The sequence below is a fragment of the Equus quagga genome, chromosome 14, assembly GCF_021613505.1.
Source record: "Equus quagga isolate Etosha38 chromosome 14, UCLA_HA_Equagga_1.0, whole genome shotgun sequence".
NCBI classification, from domain to species: Eukaryota; Metazoa; Chordata; class Mammalia; order Perissodactyla; family Equidae; genus Equus; species Equus quagga.
In genome coordinates this window covers 22,212,874-22,230,772 of record NC_060280.1, presented here as the reverse complement: position 1 = coordinate 22,230,772, position 17,899 = coordinate 22,212,874, and the positions used below count along the sequence as shown (strand labels likewise).

The 17,899-nt window shown below is 38.1% G+C and overlaps 1 protein-coding gene across 3 annotated transcripts in view; it reads right to left on the bottom strand.

The window, feature by feature from the left end:
* Positions 1 to 17,899, bottom strand: part of LOC124225349 (interferon-induced very large GTPase 1-like) — a 64,325-nt gene that overhangs the window by 13,701 nt on the left and 32,725 nt on the right. For 2 of the 3 annotated variants that reach the window (XM_046637967.1, XM_046637968.1), the window contains one exon: positions 17,529 to 17,647. The exons of the other annotated variant lie outside the window; for it this stretch is intronic. The gene's annotated coding sequence lies outside the window, so the exon portion shown is untranslated. The remainder of the gene's footprint in view (positions 1 to 17,528; positions 17,648 to 17,899) is intronic. 3 annotated transcript variants of the gene reach the window in all.

Sequence of the window (17,899 nt, the reverse complement as noted above, 5' to 3'; positions counted from 1 at the left end):
GGTGAAAGTGTAGACAAATAGAATTGATGAACAGAATATAAGATGCAGAAATGGACTCACACAAATATAGTCAACTAATCTGGAAAGGAGTAAAGGCAATCTAATGGGGGAAAGGATAGTCTTTTAAACCAATGATGCTAGAATAACTGGACATCCACATGCAAAAAAGTGAATCTAAACACAGACCTTACACCCTTCAAAAAATTAACTCCAAATAGATCATAGACTGCAATAGAAAAGGCAAAACTATAAACCTCTTCGAAGATAACATAGGAGAAAACCTAGGTGAAGTTGGTATTGATGATGACTCTTTATATATAACATCAAAAGCATGATCCATGAAATAAAAATTGACAAGAGGAATTGATTAAAATGAAAGACTTCTGTTATGTGAAAGACACTGTTAGTGGAATGAAAACATAAGCCAAAGGCTGGGAGCAAATCTTTGCAAAATACATGTGATAAAGGACTGGTATCCAAAATGTACAAAGAACCCTTAAAACTCAACAAGAAGAAAAAAATACCATTTAAAAGTTGAGCAAATTTTCTGAACAGATAAACACCAAAAATATTATAGAAATGGCAAGTAAACATATGAAGAAATGCTCAGCATCTTTCTCATTAGAAAATTGCAAATTAAAACAAGATACCACAACGAACCTATTTGAAGGGCTAAAATCCAAAACACTGACTCCACCAAATGTTTGCATGGATGCAGAGCAATAAGAACTCTCATTCATTGGTGATGGGAATGCAAATTTTATAGCTACTTTGGAAGACAGGTTGACAGTTTCTTACAAAAGAAACATACTCTTGTTGTATGATCCAGCAACCACACTAGTTGATATTTACTCAAATGAGTTGAAAATGTATAGCCACACAAAACCTCCACACGATGTCTATGGAAGCATTATTCATAACTGCAAGCTTGGATGCAAACAAGATTTCCTTCACTAGGTGAATGGATAAAGAAAACTGTGATACACCCATGCAATGGATTATTATTTAGTAAAAAAAAAAAAAAAGAGAAAGAAAAAGAAAAGAACTATCAAACAATGAAAAGACATGGAGGAGCACTGAAAACATATTGCTAAGTGAAAGAAGCCAAGTTGAAAATGGCAAAATATTTATGATTCCAGCTATACGACATTTTGGAAAATGGAAAACCACAGAGACTATAAAAAGATCAATGGCTTCCAGGGAGAGGAAGGTAGTGAAAGAATTTTTTATAATATTGTAATGCTGGATCATGTCACCATACATTTGTCAAAACCTGTAGAATGTATAATACAAAGAGTAAACTCTAGTGTAAACCATAGACTGTAGTTAGTAATAGTGTATCAATATTTGGCTAATCAATTGTAACAAATGTTACACACTTGTATGTGTAAAAACACTAATATAAGATGTTGATAATAGGGGAAACTGTGTGTGGCATGGGCATATATGGAATGCTCGGCACTTTCCACTTAATTTTTTTGGTAATTCTAATAGTGCTCTAAAAGTAAAATCTATTAATTATTACTTTGCCAATTTCTACTTTTAATACTTTATTAATCCAAAAGTAGGCAAGCATGGAGGGAAAACAGAACACAGAACTGGCACTTCAAACAGAAATCACAGAGTAAGATTGCAAACACAAATATATTAGTAATCATATTAAGTACAAGTACACTACATGCTTCAGTAAAAGACAAAGATTATAAGAGTGAATTAACAAAGAAACCCCAACTTTTTTTGCTGTTGACAAAACTCTAACATATCTAAAACATAAGGATACCAAGAATGTGCAAGTAAAAAGAAGAGAAAATTCAAACACCAAAAGAAAGCTGGAGAAGCTAGCTATATTAATAAAGTAGAAATAGAATTTAAGTTAAAAAAAAAGCCTCCTGAGAGACAAAGAACAAATTATAACAATAAAGACTTTTCACAAAGAACATGTAACTCTCCTACATTAGTATCATCTAATAACATGACCTCAAAATAAAAAGCAAGACATCCAGTTTCCAGTCTGGCATGTAAGAAGCAGGGAAGTGATCACGCCATCCTATTGACAAGTGAAAAGCTTAATAAACTGAAAAATCAACAGTTCTTCTTAGATGTGTCAGATAAGTGGGGTCACAGGACAATCTGTTGCCCTCCAATTTGGAGAGAGGCACAGGTGAATACAGAGAATGACAGCTTACTGGAGGAGAAACTCATAAGCAGAAACCTCCATGGTACCTAGTGCTGGGGTAGGAAAAGCTACACTGTAATTGAAAATCACTGGAGGCCGTGTGGACAAGTCTGAAAATCAAAACCTCCAAGAGTCCCAGTCATAGAGGTCCTCATGCATTTGTGAGTTTTACCCCCAGGAGCTTAACCAGGTTCTCACAGTGAATATTGGAGAAAATATTCCTATGCAGAGGGAGGGGGAAAATAACCATTTTGAAATAGATCAGAGTATTCTCTTCTTCTTAATAAGTCCTGCCCTCAAGAGAAACTATTTTACCAGTACCTCAGTTCTTGAGATGTTTTTCAGAGTCAGACTGGCCTAGGGAAAGGGCAATACTTAAGGCCCGTCTACTCTAGCGTTCCACCTGGCGGAAAGAAAATGCTCAACTCCAGCCCACTCTAGCCATTATCTCCCACCAAAGAGGGTAAAAAAACCGGGAAGAATTTGTGAAGTTCACAGTCCAGAGGTACATGCTCACTAAAAGACCTAGTCACAGGACTATAGGACTCTTTCCCTTCTCCCACACCTCACCACTACGTTGTTAAAGGTCTGTTTACAGCAGTTCCTTTCCCCCAACACGTGATGTCTGTGAAGAAAACAATTATAAGGCATACACAAGGGCAAAAGCCACAGTTTGAAGAGACAGAGTAAGCATCAGAACCAGACTCAGATATGGAAGGATGTTGGAATTATCAGATTTGGAATTTAAAACAACTGTGATTAATATCCTATGGCCTCTGATGGATGAAGAAGAATGCATGCTAGAACAGATGGACAATGTAAGCAGAGTAATGGAAATTCTAAGAAATAAATGCCAGAGATAAAAAATACTGCATCAGAAATGAAGATTGCCTTTGATGGGCTCATTCGTAGACTGGACACGGGTGAGGGAAGAATCTCTGAGCTTGAGGCTAATTCAATAGAAACTTCCACAACTGAAAATCAAAGAGAAAAAAGACTGAAAAAAACAGAACAGAGTATCCAAGAACTGTGAGACAACTATAAAAGGTGTAACATATGCATAATGAGAATATCAAAAGACGAAGAAAGACAGAAAGGAAAAGAAGAAATATTTGAAGCAATAATGACTGAGAATTCCCCCAAATTAATATCAGATGCTAAACCACAGATCCGGAAACCAGAACATCAAGCAGTATAAATGCCCCCGAAAACCATCCTTAAGCATATTATGTTCAAACTGCCAAAAATACAGACAGAAAAATTTTGAAAGAAGCCAGAAGAAAAAAATACCTTGTCTATAGAGGAGCAAAGATATGAACTGCATCTGAGTTCTCCTCAGAAACCATACAAGCAAGAAGAGACTGGAGTGAAATATTTAAAATGTTGAGAGAACACACCTCACCATCTCAGAATTCTATACCCTGCCAAATTATCCTTCAAAAGTGAAGGAGAAATCAAGACTTTCTCAGACTAACAAAAATTGAGGTAGCTTGTTGCCAATAGAACTGCCTTGGGAAAAATGTTAAAAGAAGTTGAACAGCTTAGAGAAAAGTTTAGAGAGAAAGAAAATGATACTCAGATGTACATAATGAAAGGAAGAGCATGGAGGAAGGAATAAGTCAAGGTAAAATAAAACATTTTTCTTAGTCTTAATTGATCTAGTAGATAAAGAGTTTGTCAAAAATAGTGATACAACAATATATTCAATTATGTGTGCTTATGTATATGTGTTATATAAGTGTAAACATGCTATGTATGCTTAAAAATAAGTGAAATAAATGATAGCAGTGACACAAGGGACAGAAAGGCAGAATTAGGATTGACTTTTTATTAGAAGGTACTTGCATTAGCCATGAAGCAGTGTAGTGCTGTTTGAAAGTGCTGTTTGTATTCTTTTGGGCCGAATATTTGAATGAATACACCTGAATTCTCAACTACTATGCTAGACTGTTCAAGTAAGGGGTATTTCAGAATTTAACTTCGAAGAATAAATGGAAAGGCTATAAGGAGCTATACATCTCTTTAAGGAAACATGTAGCCTAGATCCAGAAGTGTTACCAACATCTGATTGACTCTAATATGGTTTCCAGAAGGAGAGATCAGATGGAATATTGGAGAACAATTATCAAAGAAACAATAGAAGAACATTTCCCAGAGGTCCATATGACCTGCTTCTCTATAATGAAAATATACATCAGGGGCTGGCAGTGGCGCAGCGGTTAAGTGTGCACGTTCCGCTTCTCAGCCTCCCGGGGTTCGCGGGTTCAGATCCCAGGTGCGGACATGGCACCGCTTGGCACACCATGCTGTGGTAGGCGTCCCACATATAAAATAGAGGAAGATGGGCACGGATGTTAGCTCAGGGCCAGGCTTCCTCAGCAAAAAGAGGAGGACTGGCAGTAGTTAGCTCAGGGTGAATCTTCCTCAAAAAAAAGAAAATATACATCAAATGTTGAACAGAAATAATAATAATAATTACTCTATTTAGATATATCCTGGCAATATTCTCAAACTCTTAAAATAAAGAGTAAAAAGTTTAAAGATTAAACAAATGAACAATCTGTGTTATTTAAAGGTAAGTTAAAAGCAGACTAATATCAGAATTCTCAGCAGCAGCGTGGGACACTATATGATATGACAATATTATTTTTAATATGCTTAAGGAGTATGATTTAGAACCTAAGACTATATGCCAACCAAATTAGTGAAGGAATGAGTAAAACTATTAGTTTATATATTTTTTGCTGTATAATTTAAAAATTAAGAACAATCTGTAATTAAAATTCCAGCTAGTTCAACATAGAACTGGTGTTAAGGATGACGACAATGTGTGTTTGTGCATGTGTGTGTGTGTGTGGTGATGATGGTGGTGAGAGTGAATATGTGCAGGTTGATAAAAAATGATTTTTTAATGTGTTGGGTAAGAATAGAGGTTAGTTAGGACATAAAAAGGGTGATCACACCCTAAATAATGTAATAATACAATTAAATAGAGAAATCTCAATCGGTATCACAAGGTAGGAAAAAACAAAGAAAAAATCAAGAAATTATGGATGTGCATATAATGAAATGACAGAAGCCAAAATTTCTGTCCTTAAGTATATGCCAATAGAACTGTATGTATCTATTCATCAAGACATATCCAAATAGAATGTTCATAGCAGCATGCATAAAAGTCACAAACTGGAATCAACTCAGATGTTTGTTCTCAGCACAGTGAGTAACTAAATTGTGGCATATTAATACAGTGGAATGTTATACAACAATGAAAACAAATATCACAGCTACACACAGCAATATGGGTAAATCTCACAATATTAAGTTATGGGAAAGAAGACAAATCCAAAAGAATGCATACAATATGATTCCACATAAAGAAAGATAAACAACTGGCAAAGTTAACGTCTAGTATTAGAGGTCTGAATAGTGACTAGCGCAAACTTTTGGGAAGTAGAGAGAGTTAATGATGGGAAGTAGATAGGGATATGAGAGATTGTTCTGGGATATAAGTAGTGTTCTAATACTCCGTCTGGGCTTGCTAACAGTGTTATTCAATTTGTGATACTCCATTGGCCTGTAATCCTTGTAGGCTCTATGCTGAGAACATGGTCTTCTCTACGGCTTGTGAAGTCCTTGGCAGGTGGAGGAAGGATCAAAACACCAAGAGAAAGGATCAAAGCAGTCTTTGTTTTGTCACCAGGAGGACAGTCAAGTTAACCTGTGTCCTTTTCAATTAAGTAAATGTTGCAGGCACATGTTTTATCGTTTTGGGGTTGAAATCTTTTGTAATCACATAAACCAAAAACAGTTCATCTCAAATCTTGCATGGAGAAGCCCCGGAGACCTTGTGTCTCGTTTCTTGAGCTGTCTGGGAAGCCTGGGCACGGTCAGGCTGAGGCAGATTCAAAGCTACAGTTGGCCAGGAGTAGAGAAAGACCTGTAGCCCTTTGGGAAAGGTTCATGCTACTGGGAAGTGGTGATTTTCAGAGACTGGTGGGTAGGCACAGGTTTATTGTTACCTGACTTATCCCCTCCTGAAAGGAGCACATAGTTCTTTCTTCAGTTTCTTGTTGTTTAAGAAACACATAAATAGCATGGACACCCATGTACCAGAACATTGCATGAGAGAAGAACTTGTACGAAGATCTTCTCTGACATCCCATAACTCAAAATTTCCTTTCCAACTAATACACAATCTGAGGTTCTGGGGTTGTGTGAATCAAGAGGAAGAAGGGAGAATAGACCTCCTAGCTGTATTCAGTAGAAATTTGTCTAGAGAAGGGATATGGTTCAGAAGGTAAATGATAGTATATTTTTCTGATCCATATTGATCTCTATCAGAAGCAGAGTAAGGCAGGAATTTGGGAGAAGAGCCTTGGGCACGTTAGAGTTTCTTGCTTAGGGAAAGCACTTTAACTGCCTTACTGTTCTATTTCTGGAGTCATCCAAGGACAAAGAGAATCATGCACTCAGTGCTAATGAAACATGTTAGTTTTTATTTCCTGTAAAAGACCTTTATGCTGGAATGAGCTGTTTCTCTACAGTAGTTGATTTGAAAATTAACCAAGCTTCTGACATTGTACTAGGTATTTTGGATGATTCAACACTAAAGTGAGCTAAACTTTGTTTTTGAGGAAGATTAGCCCTCAGCCATCACCTGTGCCCACCTTCCTCTATTTATAAGTGGGACCCCTGCCGTAGGATGGCTTTATAAGTGGGCATAGGTCCGCACCTGGGATCTGGACAGCAAGCCTGGGCTGCTGATGCAGAGCACTCGAACTTAACTGCTGAGCCACCGGCTGGCTGGAGCTAAACTCTTTAAAAGTGTAGTGTGTGTTCATGATGAGAAAGAGAGAATTTCACTGTTCTCTATCTGTTATATTAGAGCTTTCTAGTAATGTTATTTCTGCCAGTTTTCCCTCAAACCCAAATCACACATAAAGTACTTTGTTTTGCTGATTATCTTTTTCCTTGATCTAATTCACTATAACACTGTTTGTAGATCGTTACTTCCTGCCTCATTGTTCTTCTACTTCAAACTTTGTATGTCTGACACACGCGTATTCTTCTAAGTGAACTTCCTACTCATTTTTTCCAGTTCCTCCAGAAAGCCTACCCACATCTTCCTGTATTTCTCCCTCCGCATCTCAGGACACCTGCGCGACTCTACCTGCATTGACCTCTACTGAGCTCTTCTGTGCTATGCTGTCACAGCACTTACTTCACACTCTGGTAACGCTCCTATCACATTGTGCTGCCTTGTAGCTGTCTGCTTGTTCATAGGCAGTCTCCCATTGCCTAAACCTCAAAATCCCACCGCCCTGTATTCCTTCCGGTTGTAGGGGACTTTGTCATATTCATCTTTTTTTAATTGCAGATGTCCATTATTATATTTTGATTTCTGTGTAGACTACATCATGTTCACCACTCAAAGACTAATCACCATCTGTCACCATACACATATACCCTATCCCCCCTTTTACCTGCTTCCCACCCCCCCTTCCCTTCTGGTAACCACCAGTCTAATCTCTGTGTCTATGTGTTTGTCTATTGTTCCTATTGTTTTTTTCGTTTTTTGCTTATGAGTGAAATCATACGGTATTTGACTTTCTCTGTCTGAATTATTTCACCTATCATAATACCATCAAGGTCCATTCATGTTGTCACAAATGGCAAGATTTCATCATATTTTTACAGCTGAGTAGTGTTCCATTGTGAATATATACCACATCTTCTTTATGCATTCATCCATTGATAGGCACTTAGGTTGTTTCCAAGTCTTGGCTGTTTCCAAGTCTTGGCTATTGTGAATAATGCTGCAATTAACACAGAGGTGCCAATATCTTACACATGTGTGTTTTCATGTTCCTCGGATTCATACCCAGAAGTGAAATAGTTGGATCATATGGTAGGTCTACTTTTATTTTATTTTATTTTATTTTATTGAGCCCATAATAGTTTATAACATTCTGAAATTTCAATTGTACCTTATTATTTGTCAGTCATCATATATACATGCCTCTAATTAATAATAATTATTTAGATATCTGGCAATATTCTCATACTCTTAGAATACAGAGTGAAGAGTCTAAAAATTAAACAAATGAGCAAACCATGTTATATGCAGATAAGTTAAAAGCAGACTGATAGAATTCTCAGCAGCAATGTGAGATACTAAATGATATAAGAGCACAATTTTTTTTTTCCCTGAGCTAACATCTGCTGTCAATCTTTCTCTTTTTGTATGTGAGCTGCACCACAGCATAGTCACTGACAGGTGATTGGTATAGATCTGCACCTGGGAACTGGGCCAGGGCAGCCAAAGTGGAGCATGCTGAACTTAACCACTAGGCCCTTGGGGCAGGCCCATGACAGTACTATTTTTAATGTGCTTAAGGAATACGATTTTGAAACTAAGATCTTATGCCAACCAAATTAGTAAAGGAACAAGTAAAACTCTTAGTTTAAATAATTGTTGCTGTATAATTTAAAAATTAAGAGCAATCTATAGTTAAAATTCCAGTTGATTGAATACAGAAATAGTGGTATGGATGAGGATAGTGTATGTTCATGCACATGTGTGTGTGGTAATGGTGCTGTGAGAGTGAATATGTGCAAAGTTGATACAAAATTATTTTTGAATATATTGGGTAAGAATGGAGGTTTTTTATGACTTAAAAAGGGTGATTACATCCTAACTAATGTAATAATAAAATTAAACATAGAAATCTCAATCAGTGCCACAAATAGAGGAAAGACAAAAATCCAAACAAAACAGGACATCATGGATCCCCATAAAATAAAATGACAGAAATAAGCCAAGATTTCCATCCCTAGGTGTATGCCAATAGAAACTGTGTGCACATATTCATGCAGTCATATCCACTAGAATGTTCATAACAGTACTAATAAAAGTCACAAACTGGAAACAACTCAGATGTCCATTGACTGCCAAGTGGGTAACCAAGTTACGGCTTATTCACGTAATAGAATTTTATGGGAAGACATGGAGACAAATATCACAGCTACATACAACAATACGGGTGAGTCTCACAATATTAAGTTGTGAGAAAGAAGCCAAATCCAAAAGAATGCCTACAATACGATTCCACAGAAAGAAAGTTGAACCCCTGGCAAAATTAACTTATAGTATTAGAGGTCTGAATAGCAACTAGTGTAAACTTTTGGCAAGTAGAGAGGATTAATGATGGGAAGCAGATAGAGATATGAGAGATTGTTCTGGAATACAGGCAGTGTTCTAATACTCCACCTGGTCATGCTTAAGTGGTCATACAATTGATGATACTTCATTGACCTGTAAATCCTGGTAGGCTCTATGCTGACAGGATGATCTTCTCTATGGCTTGTGAAGTCCTTGGCAGGTGGAGGAAGGATCAAAGAGAACAGGAGAAAGGATCAAAGCAGTCTTTGTTTTGTCCCCAGGAGGGCATTCAAATTAACCTATGTCCTTTTCAATTAAGTAATGTTGAAGGCCCCTGTTTTATGGTTTTGAGGGTTGAAATCTTTGGAAATCACGTAAACCGAAAACAGGCAATCTCAGATGTTATATGGACAAGCCCCTGGGAACTTGTATCTTATTTCTTGAGCTGTCTGAGTAGCCTGGCCATGGTCATTCTGAGATAGCTTTGAGCTACAGTTGGCCAGGAGTAGAGAAAGACTTGTAGCCTTCTGGGGTAAGCTTCATGCTACTGCGAAGTGATGGTTTTCAGAGCCTGGCAGGTAGGCACAGGCTTATTGTTACCTGACTTAACCCCTCTAAAAAGGAGCACATAGTTTTTTAATTTCTTTAATTTCTTGTTGTGTAAGAAACACACAGATAAAGTAGCGTGGACACCTCTGTACCAGAAAATTGCATCAAATAAGAACTTATATTCAGAGATCTTCTCTGACATCCCGCAAATCAAAATTTCCTTTCTAACTGTTCCATGACCTTGAGTTCTGGGGTTGTGTGCGTCAAGAGGAAGAAAGGGGAGAATAGACCTTTCAGCTGTATCCTGAAGTTTGTCTGGAGAAGGGATAGAGTTCAGAAGGTAGATGTTATACAAGCTTAGATGGTAGCTCATTTCTCTGTCCCATAAGGATCTCTATCTTGTTAAAGTTCATGAAAACTGTTATGAGGGATTGGAATTGGCCACCCCAAGATATGTCTGTTTGGCATGAGGATTATCTTGGGTTGGTTACTTTTAAAAACTGCAGACATGAGAGAAAATCTGAAAAGCAGAAGTTACTCTTTGTTAAGAGACATTTCCATTTGTAAAGGAAATCTCCACCTGTAAAGATGTGTCCCTCTCTGTATGAGGAAGAGGAGAGGATGACCTTATCTCTAGAAACTCTTATCAATGCAGAAGGCAAGGACTTTAATCTGCATAATAACCTTACTCTTGTTTACTGTGCTTTTCTGGTAATCTCCCATAACTGACTCCCCTTCTCCCCCCAACTTCCTCCTTTGCCTTTAGATGAGGAGAGTATTTAAGATGAGAACCTCCTCCGTTTTGGGGATTTACTCAGTTTTTCTGGATCTCTCCCATGTATACATATTATAAAGCTTTGTTTACTTTTCTCCTGTTATTATCTGTCGTGTAAATTTAATTCATTGTCCTGACAGAAGAACCTAGAGTGGGTAGAGGAAATGTCTTCCTACCCTACATTGTTAATTCTAACTTGCTAAGATTGCCAAGAAACATTGAGGAATTCATAACTCAAGACGCCGTCTTTCAGAGACAGTTAGGAATTTTGTTTTTTGACTGTTTTGACCTGTCTAAGGAAATTGCATATGGATATGTGGTTTGGGTATGCATGTGAAAAAAAAAGAAAGGAAGAAAGAAGGACATCCTTACGTTGTGTGATTTGAACATTTACTATAAAGCTACAATGAACAAGACAGTATGGTATTAGTGAAGTTTAGATATAGGTCAATGGAAATGGAACAGAACAGAGAGTCCAGAAATAGTCATGCGTTTATGATAGATTGATTTTCAAAGAGGAAAGGAAAGTTTTTCAACAAATAGTGCTAGGAGAATTGGATATTCATGTGAAAAATGAACATTGACCCTACTTGAAGCCACACACAAAATAATTCAAAATAGACCAAATGTAAAAGCTAAGCTATAAAACTTCTGGAGGAAAACAGGGGAAAATGTTCAAGGCCGTGTAGTAGGTAAAACTTTCTTAGGACACCCAAATCATGAACCATAAATGAAAAATTTCATCAATTAGACTTAATTAAAATGAATAATTTTTGCTCTTTGAAAAATATTAAGAAAATTAAAAGGCAAACTAAAGAATGGAAGAAAATATTTGCAATGTATATATCTGCTAAAGGGCTGGTATCTAGATTATATAAAGACTCTTACAGCTCAAAATATGTAAGAGAATGAAATAAGAAATGTACAAAAAGTTTAAACAGACAATTCAAAAAGGGAGATATTGAATGGTGAAGAAGCACATGAAAAGACGTCAACACCATTCGTGACAGGGAAATGACAACTAAAACTGCAATGAGAGAACACTACACACTCAGTAGAGTGACTTAAATTAAAAAGACTGACAACATCGAAATCCAGGGAAGATGCAGAGCAACTGGAACTCTCAGACGCTCTTGTGGGTAACGACTTTAGAAAATTGGCAATTTCTTAAAAAGTGAAATATGTACCTATCACACAACTCAGACATTTTACTGTAAGTATCTACCCAAAGGAATAAAAATATATGCTCACACAAAGATTTGTGTATAGATATTCGTAGCAGCTTTTTTCATAAGAGCCCCAAACTGGAAATACTCTAAGTGTCCATAAATAGGTAAGCAGATAAACAAAGTATGGTGCACAATTAAATACTACTCAACAATACATGACAACTACTCATTCACGTAACAGCATGGTTGAAATTAAAAATTATGATGCTGAGTGAAAGAAACAATCAACAAAATAACACAGACCATATTATTTCATTTATATAAACTGAAAACTAATTTATAGTAACAAAACGCCTACCAGTGGTTGCCTGGGGCTAGGGCAGAGGGAGGGGTAGACTGCCAAGGGACTCAAAGAATCTTTTGGGATGGTGAAAATGTTTTGTATCTTTATTGTGGGAATGGTTTCAAGGTGTCAGTCGTTTTGACGTGGCAAAACTCATCAAAATGTATACCTTCAATGGATTTTTTCTTTTTTAAAGATTGGCATCTGAGCTAACAACTGTTGCCAATCTTTTTTTTTTTTTTTTTCTGCTTTTTCTCAGCAAATTCCCCCAGTACATAGTTGTGTATTTTAGTTGTGCGTCCTTCTAGTTGTGGCGTGTGGGATGCTGCCTCAGTGTGGCCTGACAAGCAGTGCCATGTCCATGCCCAGGATCTGAATCAGTGAAAGCCTGGGTCACCAAAGCGGAACGCGCGAACTTAATCACTCACCACAGGGCAGGGCCCCAACAATGGATTCACTTTATTGTGCATTAATGGTTTCTCAATAAAGTTGACATGAAAAAATAAAAACTTTAATTTTAAGGCAGGATAAAGGATGTCACACAATACCATCTTCTATGGGACTTGTTAGTGGGAGAACATAGGGCCCCTGTATGTGGGAGTATATGCTCACACTTAGACATCCATTCCTGAGACCAGTTTACCCACAAACTTTTCTAATTAGCCCCCAGAGTAGTGAGGCTTCTATGACGTTACCTGGAGTATTCTGAAGCCACATTCAGGACGAGAATTTTTCACTTTCCCTGCTTTGTACATTTTTGTTGTCATATCCAGTGATTAGAAGTAAATCCCTTAGGGATAGTTGAAGCATGAGGCATTGTTCTGAAGGCAGAAAGGAATTGAACTGATACCTGGACCAGTAACAGACAAGTGCATAGAGGGTGTTCATGGATAATTAAGTAGAATAAACAAGAAACTTGTTTATTCCCAATGGCCTAGTGGTTATGCTTGGCACATTCTGCTTTGGTGGCCTGGGTTTGGTTTCTAGGTGCAGGCCTACACACTTGGCGGTGGCCATGCTATTGCAGCCACCCAGATATAAAACAGAGGAAGATTGGCATACATGTTATTTCAGGGTGAATCATCCTCAAAGAAGAAGAAGAAAGAAGGGGAAGAAGAAGAAGGAGAAGAATAACGAGGAGGAGGAGGAGAGAAGGAGGAGGAGAAGCAGAAGGAGAAGAAAGTTGAACTTCTGGGTGCCCTGGGATGAAACGAGTCCAGGGCCAGCCTGAGACAGAGATGCGGTTCTCAGCAGAAGGGGCCCATGAGGTGGAATATAAATCAGTGCATCCCAACTTGCACTCACCACCTTCTTCCCAAACCTCTTTTTCCTTTTGTTTTCTCAACACTCTCATCCTATTCCCATCTTCCAAGTGTCTCAGTCCCAGTGAGAGTCTACTTTGACTCTTTTATCTCCTTCACTCCCCACAATCCAGACATCACATCTTGGTAATTGTACATTTAATTTATATACACTTATTGATCTGCCAAGTGCCAGGCGCTTTGCTAGACAATAGAGTTAGAGAGATAAATAAGAAAAGGTCTGAGAGGGTCCCTTGAACCTAGAGTTAGGAAGCATAGAGAAGGGGTCTACGAGTACGGGAAAGATTACATCAAACGGCATTCATTGAGGCTCCTCTCACCTTCGGTGACCTCACTTTCTAATTCTACAGAATGCAGAAGCCATGTGGTCACACCTTTCTCACTTTCAGACATTTCCACCTTCAAATTAAGATCAAATTCCATCCTTGTGTTTTTCCCTTTGGTCCTTAGGGAAGAAATGTCCCTAAACTCTTTGAATACCAACTCTGTCCTCTAAATCCGTCTCCTACTCACCTCCTTTTGGCTCTTGTTTTCTGTATCTTGAGTCTAAAATATCTGGAGTATCTTACTTTCACGATTGCTCACTTTGGACAAGAAAACATGCTCAAGTCTTCACATTTTATTTAAATGCAGATTATGTCCCACCTCTTTTATAAACTTTTATCTTCTTTATGTTCCTTTATTGCCAGAGTTCTCAAACAATTATTTGAAATTTAGCACTTCTGTCTCAATAAATGTTTATTGATGAAATGAATTGATGAATACACCCCATCCACTTCTCACTATTTAGTCTGACTTCTGCCCTCACTTTTTTCTGAAAAAATTCTCTGTAGCCTGATAGTCACCTTGTAATTACCCAGTCCAGGGGACTTCTCCAACATTTCTATCCTCCTCAACGTGGGGAGCTTCTCTTTGTTGACTCTCTCTCCTCTCTTGGACCCATCCCGATAATGTGCTTTTATGCAAACTCATCATACAACTACCATGGATCAGAGGCTTGGCAACATGTGTTAAAAATTCCAGTATTTATTCCACACATATTTATTGAGGGCTTTCAGCATGCTGGGAAACATCCTGGGTGCTATGTGTTGATTGATGAGTAAAACAGGCTAGATCCTTATCCTTGGAGAATGTATATTCCAGTGGTGGGAAGCAGACCATGAACTTGTCAATACTTGAATAAGCAAAATAATCACAGATTGTTTTATTGCTTAGAAAGAAATAAGCATGTAACGGGATGAAGAGCATCTTGAGGCTACTTTTGATCATGCAGTTAAAAAACATGTGTTTGAAGAATTGTGACTCTGCTGCTAATCATGAGCTGCTTTAGGCTTTTCTTGCAGTGTGCAATCTTTTCTAGTTTCCATCAAATGAAATGATCCAGCACTTCCACTTCTGGTTATTTATCTGAAGGACTCAAAACCATTACTCGGAAAGCTCTGCGCTCCCATGTTCACAGCAACATTATTTACAATAGCCAAAACATGGAAACAACCTAAATGGCTTTTGATGGGTGAATGAATAAAGAAATGTGGTAAATAAATACTGGAATATTATTCAGTCATTAAAGAAGGAAATCCTGTCATATGTGACAACACGAGTAGACCTTGAGTCCTAAATGCAGTAAGTCAGGCAGAAAAAGACAAATACCATATGATCTCACTTGTATGTGGAAAGTAAAAAACAAAACAACGAAACTCATAGATACAGAGAGCAGATTGGTGTTTGCTGGGGCGGGGGTGGGGGAGTGGTGGGGGTGAGGGAGCAGGCAAAATGGGTGAATGAGGTCAAAAGTACAAACTTCTAGTTATAAAATGAATGAACCCTGGGGATGTAATGTATAGCACAGTGATTGTAGTTGATAACGTTGTACTGTAAGTTAGAAAGTTGCTAAGAGACTAGACTTTAAAAGATCTCATGACAAGAAAAAAAATTATAACTATCTGTTGTGATGGATGTTAATTGGACTTATTCTGTGATCATTTTGCAATATTTACATATATGGAATCATTTTGTTGTACAACTGGAACTAATATAATGTCATATGTGAATTACATCTCAATGAAAAATTTAAATAAATTTAGCTTTCCTCTTAGGCTCTGCCTCCTATCCTAGATCTTATTCCATTTGTATTTGGAGCTGCTCTTTGGACTTGCTGGACTAACTATGGAGAACGGCTTCTCCAATTAGAAACTCATCCTAAATTCCTGGCTCTAGCCATTTGGGGGAATCCACCCAATTTTCATGAGGAAATGGTGATGTGGGCATGTTTTATTTCTTAGAAGCCCATTTTTCCTAATTCTTCCCCAAAACTGTGGTCCCTGTTGGGTTCCTATCAAATGTGGGGCATTAGTGTGCCCTATTTGTTTGACTGCTCTGTTTGAGAAGCTCTTTGTCAGTTCTCTCTCTCCCTCTTGTGGTTCATCTTTCACGCTACATCCTGAAACTCATATTTACATCATTTACTTGTTTGCAAAACTTTGAAAATTCTTCATTGGTTTATGATATGATCAGATTACTTGGTCCTGGTTCAAGACCCCTCCTAATGTGGAACAATTAGCCTAATGCCTTTCACAACCACTCTTTTTCCTTTTCCTACCTTCTAGTTCACTTTCTTTCCTTAGCAACTACACTCTGTAATCTTTCCTCAACCTCATAGTTTTCCTAACCTTGTATAATTAGGGGGAGCAGAGTATGCCACCCCAAAATGTGGCACTTTGGCATGTGGATTGTGTTGAGTGAAGCCAATTAAGACCCAACAGACTCAGGAAAAGCTTTTTTCTTCTCCCTTAACTGCCTACAAGAATTTAGATAGGGTGTCTGTACCAGGAAGGGTGCTTTTACCAGAGATAACTCTTATACCAGAAAGAATTATCTGCATGGAATCTTCCTGCCCTTTGAAGCCCAGACTCCTACCCACTTCTCCTTAGCTCAGGATGGCATATGAGCTTCAATTGCCTGACTGTCTTTGAGTCTTCATGTCTCTGTGGGGCTCCGATATGCATACACTTAATTTTAGTTTTCTCCTGTTAATCTGTCTTATGGAAATTTGATTATTAGGACAGCCAATTATCACTCCTGACGCAGTTCAATTTTCTTCTTATTTGTGAAGCCTTCCATCAGCGTTTCAGGTGGAGTTATTACTTCTCTTCTTTGTGCTTGCAATAGCACCTGTTACTTACATGAATCATAATAACAGTGTTAACCTTTTCTAGCCTTTTACTCCTGCAACCATGATGGTTAAAGAAATCCATCCACCCTTATGTGTTCTGAGAAATGGCTGAGAGCAGAAAACCACTCTTCCACATATGACTGGATTAGATAGGACTCAATCTTCTTCCCCATTTTTACCTATAATGAGGCCAAACAGGGACCCTTTAAATTCCCATTCGTTGCCTCATAAAAGATTAGCTGGGCTGTTTGTCCCTACGGCTCAATTGAAATAAAGTGCTTGTAAGTTGACTGAACATTAGTTAAGCTTCTCTCCTTTCTCCAGGCCCCTGATTGTGACCCAGCTCCTCCTGACCTAGCACACAACCTCCTAAATGCTCCCTCCTAAGAATCTGCGGGCCTCAGGGAAAAACATTCCCTGATGATCCTACTCCCTCCATAGCCTGTCTTTCTGGCCCCGTTGACACTTCCCAATAAAGAAAATTCCTTTCTGCCTGGCCTTTGAGATGCTGGCAGCCCTACAGGTGGATTGTTTTCCCTATTGCAAGAGTCTCCTTCCCTTCATTGCAATAATCCTTTCAAGCAAAGGCTCCTTTTACCTCTGTCTGGGTTTACTTTTCTTTCATAATACAAATTACTAAATTGTTTAGCTGTGTGTTTAGACACTGTACTCCCTTTCCCCTGATTTGTAGCTGCTTTTTGGAAGAATGACGACGGTGGATTCATATTTGTGTTCATAATCTGCCTGGTCTCTCACAATTCACTATGGTTATTTCTACGAATTTCTGTTTCAAGTTTAGCCTCTGAATCTGTCATTGTATCTCTCTGTCTACCCCATTTCCCTTCTTTTTCTTCACCTACCTGTCTCCTTGAGGCCAGGCTCCTGTTCTCAGTTTGCTGGAGAGAAACCAGAGAGAAGGCAAAGCAGATTCCTTCCCTGAGCCGGGCAGGCTGCTGTCTCCAGCCCAGACTTTGGCTTCCTGTGTGGCAGAGAGAGCTCAATTTATCCTTTGAGCAAGAAGTGAAAAACTGGTTTCACTTTCATTTTTCCTTAAAAAATAAACCACCTGATTAAAAGGAATCATCTTTCTTCCTTTCCTTGTCCTTTCTTCCTCCCTCCCTCCCTCTTGCTTTCTTTTTCTCTTTCTTTTTTTCTTTCCTTTGTGTTTTAAATTTACCACAGATAGAAGACTAACATTAATCTCTGTGTGTGTGTGTGTGTGTGTGTGTGT